The sequence below is a fragment of the Pteropus vampyrus genome, unplaced genomic scaffold (genome assembly GCF_000151845.1).
Source record: "Pteropus vampyrus isolate Shadow unplaced genomic scaffold, Pvam_2.0 Scaffold3, whole genome shotgun sequence".
NCBI classification, from domain to species: domain Eukaryota; kingdom Metazoa; phylum Chordata; class Mammalia; order Chiroptera; family Pteropodidae; genus Pteropus; species Pteropus vampyrus.
Window position 1 is genome coordinate 2,710,487 of NW_011888784.1, and position 8,634 is coordinate 2,719,120.

Sequence of the window (8,634 nt, forward strand, 5' to 3'; positions counted from 1 at the left end):
GAATATATACCCACAAATTTCCCCTTAGTCTTAAAACTTTAAAAATAATGTGCTGAATGTAGGGATAACTTCCCAAATAGCCAAGTAGCAAGTAAGTTTTTTTTTGGAAAAAAGATTAAATAGACATATGAGTTTATTGGCAAAAACCTATTACGGAAAGATACAAAGCATTTCAGTTATTTCACTTAATTTATATATTTTATGCAACTCACCTATGAACACATTTCCATATCATACCCTTACTTTTCTCTTTGAAAGGCAATTTTCCTTATCCAAAAAAGGAAAATAATTATAGTCTTAAAATCTAATCACTAGTTTATCTGAAGAACTCTTAGAAAGGATTAAAGGATTAAAGATTAGGCAATAAGAGTCATATCCTAATTAGGCACAGTTGAATTTATTAAAATTTGAAACAAAGCAGTGAGCTTTTTCTCTGCTTACATGAAAACATCCTGATTTCAGGTGAAGGGAGTTTTCTATAGCTGAATTATCTTGAATATTTTACACATTAAGACAGTTACTTTATTTAGCTTGTCTACAGAGGATTTCTTTCATTATAACATTTAGATGTACATCAAAGTGCAACTTACCAATTGGTAGAACCAAAGTAAATAATGAATCAATGCCATTTTCTGTAGTTAGCAATATGCTGGCACCTGAACACGTGTGGTTTTTTCTTGGGTGGAAATACGATATTGGTTCTATTCATTCTTTAGGGCAGTCCCTTTAAATGGAATCCCAGTAGAGAGCTTTAAGATTTAATATTGTCAAGTATTATGTATGATTAACAGAGCTGATTCCATTTGGGAGATCTCAGCAGAACACTGGAGCTGTTCAACAGTCTGAAGAAGTTATCTTTGAGAGATTCTGAATGGTTTTGGAAAACAAGCTACTAGAGCATTTAGATGAAGGAAGGATTTTTCTAAGGCAAGGCTTTTCCCACTCCCCTACTATCTCTTTTGGGCTTTCTTAGTCATCTGAATTATCTGAAAGCAGTAAATAATGCTCTGCACCCTTAATAATTATTATGCTTTGGTCTTAATTCATAGTAACTCCTTTGCAAAAGAGAATGTAGAATCTTATTTCTCCAGAGGTTGATAATATAGAAAAAGAAAAGACAAAGGATAGGGTAAGTCATATCATAAGACGACCAAGAATAGAGAAGAAACAAATATCCATTTAATAGCTAAGCTTTTAGAAATGAAAACTGATTGCTAGGTTTTACTTAATAAGTACATTAAAAATCCACAATGTGGAACTGAAAAGTATTCTAGTTATGCAGTTCCAGAAAAATGTTTAAAAGTTCTGTATTAATTTTTGTTCTTATAAACATCCTTTAAAAACTATACATAACAAAAATATATAAAACCAATGTGTAAGAACACAATTCCAGTTATCTTTTTTCACATAGAGTACATGTTCTGTGAGCACTAAACTTAATTAAACTGCACACCACACTCAGTACTCTGGAGCAATGCCACTCAGTGCGTTCTCTGTGCCAGCAGCATGGGCATCACCTGGGAGCACATCAGAAATGCAGAATCTCGGGACCCACCCCAGGCCAACTGTATCAGCAGGAGGAATCGGTTAATTCTCCGAGTGGTTCAGATACCACTTTAAGGCAGTGACTGGGAGAGCAGGGGGAGTGTGTGCATCAGAATCACCTGGGGATCTACTGAAAATACACCTCCAGGGATCTGCCCCTGGTGCTCCAGGGGGCCTGGAAGGAGGGGGCAGAGGCCTCTGCATTTTAAAGAAACTTCATGGTGATTCTGAAGCAACTTCTGGGTTAAGAATCTATCCTTTAAAATGATTTTAACCAAATTCTTTAACGCTTTTCCCATTATAGTCAATAAACTTTACAAGTATAGGTTTGCAATTATACTTGTAATGTTAAACTAAAATAAAGATTCCAGAGAATATTTTTGGGGGTGATTTTGTTTTGACAGAGGTAACATGAAAAAACATAAACCTTTCATATTTAATTAAAAGAAACAAATTGTGACCCAGTGGCGTATTTTATGAAACAAATTTATTTAAGACTTCTGACTTTACTCATGTTAAATGAATTAAACAATTGCATTTCCCATACTCCAAATGGCAATGACATTTGGAGTGTTCTTAAAACATTGAATTGTACTCAAAATTATTATGAATTAATCTCTACCTTTAGGTAGAAGAAAAGATTAACAGAAAAATGAAGCCCCTTTTTTTTCCCTACAGAATATCACATCCAACATATCAAGGATGGTGGAGAGAAACGTCAAATAACGTACATGCTGATATGTAGTTGTGAATAATTTTTTGTAGTTAATATTCTACAATAAGAACTTAAAAAAGTTTTGTTTCCTCAAAGCAACCATGTTAGGCACATATATAGCAATACTACTACTTCTCAAAATGATTTTGGATTTTCCTTTAGAATTCTCTAGTATATAAGCCACATAAAGAAAAAAACTGGTCTCACTAGCCAATTATTACCCATTTTACTGGGATTAAAAATGGCATGAAAATGGACCATTAAAAATGGTGTGAACACCTACTTTATTCATCTCTGCTTAGTTCTAAATTAATTTTGTGGTTTCAAAAAATTAAATCTGTCTTTAATGGGGAAAGGATTATCACTAATGATATTCAAAGGAATATCTCATAAGAACATTCCAAAATTATCTCAAATAATAAAGAGCATCACTACTGGAATAGGGGTGTAGGGGTAATCCCTTAAGTTACATATAACTCATTTAGGTATGAAACATGACTAATCTGTTAAAAGTCACACATCAGTCATAATTTATGCATTAGGTATCCTATTCCCCCTCCTCAGAATCATCTAAAAATAAAGAAAATGAAAATATGTGTTTTTCAAAATAAGCAAACCTAAATTTGTAGTTGGGCAATAAAATAGCATAATTGAAGCAATTAAATTTAAGATATTACCTTTATTAAATAAAAATGTTACACTATGATTTTATACACTGTTGAAAACAATGACTATTTTGTTTTTTTGTCTAAAGGCAGCAGTAGTTCTCATTTCTCTCTTACAATGTAATAGTTGTCTCAATTTAGTTCCAGGAAATAAATAATAGGGTAGATTTTTCATATTTCTTTTGATCTGTCTACTGGAAAAGGATTTCAGAGCATGAAGAAGAAATAAAAGAACACTTTTTTAGATACTGACAATTTGGTTAATCGGCTTTTTCTCAAAATTCTGTGTTCATCACCACAGAAGTTTGTTTCTATTTTAGTAGCCCTAAAAGAGCTGGGTGAGAGAAGATTATTACCTATAATAGTAAACTGCAAATACCTTGGCAAGCGTGAACAAGAACACAAGTGAAAACGTTTACAAATACATTTTTAACATCTCTGATGTGGTATGAGCTACAAATCAGAAATGAAAGCATTATGGTTATCTGATGGCAGAGTGCCGGAGGGCATTAAAACACAGTCAATTCATCTACCTTCTACAGAAGTGTGATTCATGGGGAAAAATAAGTCAAGCAAAACACAGAAAAAACCATAAGTCTGACTTTTTTGTCTGGGAAAAAAAAAAAAAACAAACAGGTTCCCTGAAGCATGGAAAATATTTATCAGTGGGCACATCTATTCCGATATTGAGGGAGGGCTTGCTGCAGATTCCGGCCATTCATACATATCTGGCAGCAAGGAGTCATATTCACTTCGCCATATTCTTTCCCTAATATACTTGGCCTTGTCCTCAGGTTCTGGGTATCGGAAAGCCATTTTATTAGCATACAGGTATTCTGTAACCTGAAAAATAAAATAAGATTACTACTGTGTAGGCTCTGAGTATAAACCTATCTGAGAGAGAAAAAGTACTATGTAAACACAGAGAAATGAATTTAAAAGAATGGCATTTTTCTTTTTTCAAAATAAAAACAGTACTTTGACTCATTTGGAAACTATTAAGTTTAAAAGATGACATAAAAATCATCAGAAATCTTACCATACATCTTCTTTAATGTCACCCCCACCTCAAATTACTGGCATTTCCTTAATACGTTAATCCAACAAACGGTTTTAAACTCTCTACTCTGTCTCAGTCAAGCAGATCTACTTGGGTGACCTGCCTGGCCCACGTCCCTTTCTTTCCTCCCAATGGTCTGCTGAAACCGCAGGTAGGAGAGTCTATTTTCTAGTCATAGCTGACTGGGGTGAAAACCTAACTCAAAGTGAGCTAGTTGTTTTTGCTCTAGAATTTGGATTAAAAGACATCGAAACTATTATAAATCAGGGGTTGGGCACTAGAACTGTAAAGTAAAGTTAGGGCTAGAACCTATACATGGCAACTCACCATCACTGAGTGCCAGACATGTTCTGTGTGCTTTACGTGGATATCTCACAAGAACCACATAAGGTAAGTGCTATTATTATTATTTTACATCTGAGGACACCAAAGTTTGAGGAGTTTAAGTTACTTGCTCAAGGTAGTTATGTGAGCTGTTTCAAACCCAAAGCATTCTTATTCTAGATTCAAGATCCTAAACAGTTAAAATTAGATTGACTTCCCACCTAAACTGACTTCAGTGAATTTCTGATCTTTGTGACCAAGCCACTCATGACTGGTGGTGAAGTCTTACTTTTGATGTAAAAGGAGGTAGTTTGAAAAGCTTCCTTACAGAGTAGCACAATGCCCGTCTGTTACACAGTAAGTTCAAGTTACTATTTTATTTTAACTTTAAAAAAATGTAGTAATACATGGTAAAGAAAAATTATTTCAGTTATATCTTTCTCTTTCTCCTCCAATTCTGAATGATAACCACTATTAAAGTTTATTTCAGTTTTTCCTAAAGAAAAACTTTAACAAAAATGATGGTTATTAAAAAGAATCTTTGGTCTCAGAGCTCAATCTCACTATATTTTGTGATGAAAAATGTGTTTCAATTATTTTCCAGTCTATTGTAGGAAACATATATGCACCCACAGAAAAGACTGGGACAAGGCATGAGACTGGAGTATTCCCTGGTCACATGAGCATGTAGGAGGTGACTAGTGGCTACTGGAGATGCTCAGTGGCTGTGGGCTGGGGTTGGGGGACAGAAACAAAGCACTGCCTACTCTCCTGATCCCTTACTCTTAAAAAGGAAAGTCTTAAACCAGTTGAGAAGGAACAAACTCTCAACCCTCGGGGAAGGGAGAAGAGATGATCGTGAGGTTGTGCTCCTATACCAATCCAAGCATAGACCTCCCATTTCCTCATGTATTACATCTTTCATTTAGACGTATCAGTAATCTCTTAACTGTTTTATGTTATTGGGAAATGCAGGTAGATATTTATATAATTTTGGAATGAGAGAAGGCTTTAACATTCATAAAAATGTGAGTAAACAATCCAGACAATTAAGAGATCATTCCAGGAAAAACCTTTTGAAAATGGCACATCAAACAATTCCAAAAGTCAAAATAAATGACAGATGGGACAATACCTGCATCGCAACAAACAGAAGAATCACTACCCTTAATAAAGAGCTCTTATAAATAATGTTAGAAAACAGAAACACAAATATCATAATATAAAAACAAGCAAACGTCATGAACAGGCAGTTCATGAAAGAAATATAATTTTTCAATAAATACAAAAAAAATTCTTCAATCTAAAGTTCTTTAAATAAAAATGAGATATAATTTTCACCTATTAAATATGCAAGATTTAAAAAAATAATAATTCTAAGGATTGGCAAAGGTGTGGGAAAACAGATAAGCTCGTATCTAATGGGTGTGATGGAAATTGGTACCTTCTTTTCTGAACATCTGGCAGTATGTACTGGAAGCCTTAGCATGTTAATACCTTTGTCCTTATGATGAGAAATTTATCTTAAGGAAAAATAACTACATATACACATAAAGACTTATCTAAGGATGTTCACTACAATATTATTTCTAACAAAATGGGAAACACTCAAATGTCCAAAATAGAGAAATGGTTAAACGAATTAAGCTATAATAACAAAGAGAATTACATGCAGCATTAGTGATCACACATGGGAATTATTATTGATTTATATGGGAAAAGGTTTACAGTATATTAAGTGGAAAAAAGTATAGTGAGAAACCAATCATAAAAGTTGGCACAGGTGACTGTGCATGGTGCTCCTATGTATATACAAACTAGAAGAAAACAAACCCAAGATTCTGTGGGTTATATTCTGGTACGGAGAATATGGGTGACCTAAATTTTCTTCTTTATACCCTTTACATATTTCAAGTTTTCCTCTAATAAACTTGTGTTACTTACATTTACTTACATAAGAAAATGCCATTAAACTTAAGTGAAGAGGTAAAAATTGTTGCTTACCTTAATAGCAATGTTAATAGAAACTTCCTGAATATCAGCAAGAGGTGGGTAAAGACTCCCTTTAGCTAGTTCTTCATCTGTCAATTGACTTGTCAGTGCCTAAAGGGAAAACTGCATTTTACTTTTGTTTATTTACATATCAGAATAATACAGACCAATAAAACAGAAAAAGGGTTGGGGGAGCAAAAAATAATACAGGTAATATAATTCTCCTTATTTTTAGCAAGAATATACTTAAACCACTGCAGAAATTAAAACTGTTCACTACTAAATAAAGAAATAACCATATTTAAAGACTTGTTGACATATTCTACTTAACATAAGAGTTTGGCATAATTACAACTATGAAAATAGACATTAATATTTCTGAGTTCTTCAAAACTCATATTACAAAATATGCAGTTCTAATAGGCCAGCCCTCCAAATAAACCAATAACTGTCATTAAGAAAAGCACAAGGAGTTATATTTTATCTATGCTGCCACAATATATTACCTTCAGATATATATAATACAGGTACAGATGTGTTATAAATATAAAGGATTCATAGCTTACCATCAAACATTTGAAAAATCATGATAAAAAAATTTTATGTAAAAGTAGATGGGCAAGTCAGAAAAGCAACAGATGAGTAACTTCCTTTCCATTCATAAGGCAGCTTTAACCCATTCTCTCTCTCTTTCTCTCTGCTTTTAATCTTTGTAATTCATTCTTTAAAAAATAACCAAACAATATTTAAAACATTTACCTTTGCAGCTTCTAGAAAAACATGGTCACTAATGTGCCGGGTATTAGAGAGAATAACAGCTAAAGCCACTCCTAGAAAACATTTAAAATAGCTTATTTAGTAATGTCACTTTTTAAACTGTGAAAATAAATTCAGAAAACTAAAGAAGAATATATCCTACCAAAAAGAGGGAGTAACAAAAAACTATGAAGAAGTGGGATTTAGGAAACAGACTCAACTTAAAAGTAAAGAGAATAAAAGAACCAAATAGATTCCTAGATTTAAAGTAAATGAATGGTAATCCACCCACACCCCAAACACCACCCCTGAAAAAACAAAGCAGCCAACAGAAAACAAAAATCTGAGAGTTTAAGTCAAATGGTCTTTGTTAACTGTTACAATTCTTATTAACTAGAAGAAATAATTTTAGAAATATCAAATGGCTTCTTAATTCAGTTTTTATATTTATCAAAATTACAAATGCATACAATTCATCAACACTTGTTACAAAAAACATTAATTCCCATCTCTAACCCTCCATTTCTTGCTCTACAGAGGCAACTATTATTAATTCTTTTCGCTTTCACCCTTAAACAGCTTGCTTATAATTTTTCTGATTGATTTTTGAGTTTTAGAGATCACTGGCTCCTTTCTGTGGGAAATAAGTATTTAGCTTTCTTTCACATTTCCAGCCTTCTCCCTTCTTCCCAATTTAGTTAGAGCATAATTTTGGTTGAATCAGAATTCAGTGTTTAGGACTCCATAAATGCTATTCACAGCTGAGCCAGGTATTATTAAAACTGTATCATGATTACTTTTCCTTTTCTACATAACTTTTTTTCTCCCTGAAGTTACTATCCTTGACTTTGGTTTTTCAGTACTTCAAATTATCGCATGCCAAAACACTCATTCACTTGCCTAAACTGTCTTCTAGTATTTCAGCTACCTCATGCATTTTCTTATTTTGTCCTCTAATCTCTGCTGGAGTTCCAATCTGGTCTGGCTGCTCTCCATCCTGGAAAATCCCTTTATCATCATGGGAGATTCCCCTTGTTTTTAAGTCTGCTTCCTAAATCCCACATTTTCCTAGTTTTTTATTACTCCTCTTTCTGGTAGGATATATTCTTCTATAGTCTTCTGAAAAACAATACATGGAAGATACTTTTTTTCAAATCTTACATTCCTGAAGACCCCTGACCCCTGCCCAATTTTTTTTTTTTTCTAGTTTGGCACTATCGGTGCCAAACTAGTTCCAGCGCTGTTGGTGAGGTCCAGTGCCAATTTGATTCCAGATCCTTTTCTGGTGATTATCTTTTTATTTCATCTCTGAAGGTATATAGGATCTTTTTTTTGTACCTACTGTTTTGTTAATTTCATAACAATATGCCTTGAGGTGAACTATTCTCACCCATCATATATGGCACTTGGTGGGTGGGCCCCTCCTATCTGGAAACTTGAGTCTTTCAGTTTGGGGAAATGTTAATGAAGTCTTGATAATGTCCTTCCCTCCATTTTTATGTTCTCTGTCCCTGAAATTTCCATTTTCTGATATTGTACCTTCTGGACTAGTCCTCTAATGCTCTTTATCTTCTGTC

General features: G+C 33.6%; 1 long non-coding RNA gene across 1 annotated transcript; it reads right to left on the bottom strand.

The window, feature by feature from the left end:
- Positions 1–2,015: 2,015 nt before the first annotated feature.
- LOC105292327 lies at positions 2,016–7,190 on the bottom strand. Its single transcript, XR_895906.2, has 3 exons — positions 7,061–7,190; positions 6,314–6,412; positions 2,016–3,768 (listed from the first exon to the last, which is right to left on the bottom strand). It is a non-coding gene; the product is annotated as an uncharacterized LOC105292327 (long non-coding RNA).
- Between the last annotated feature and the right edge of the window lie 1,444 nt (positions 7,191–8,634).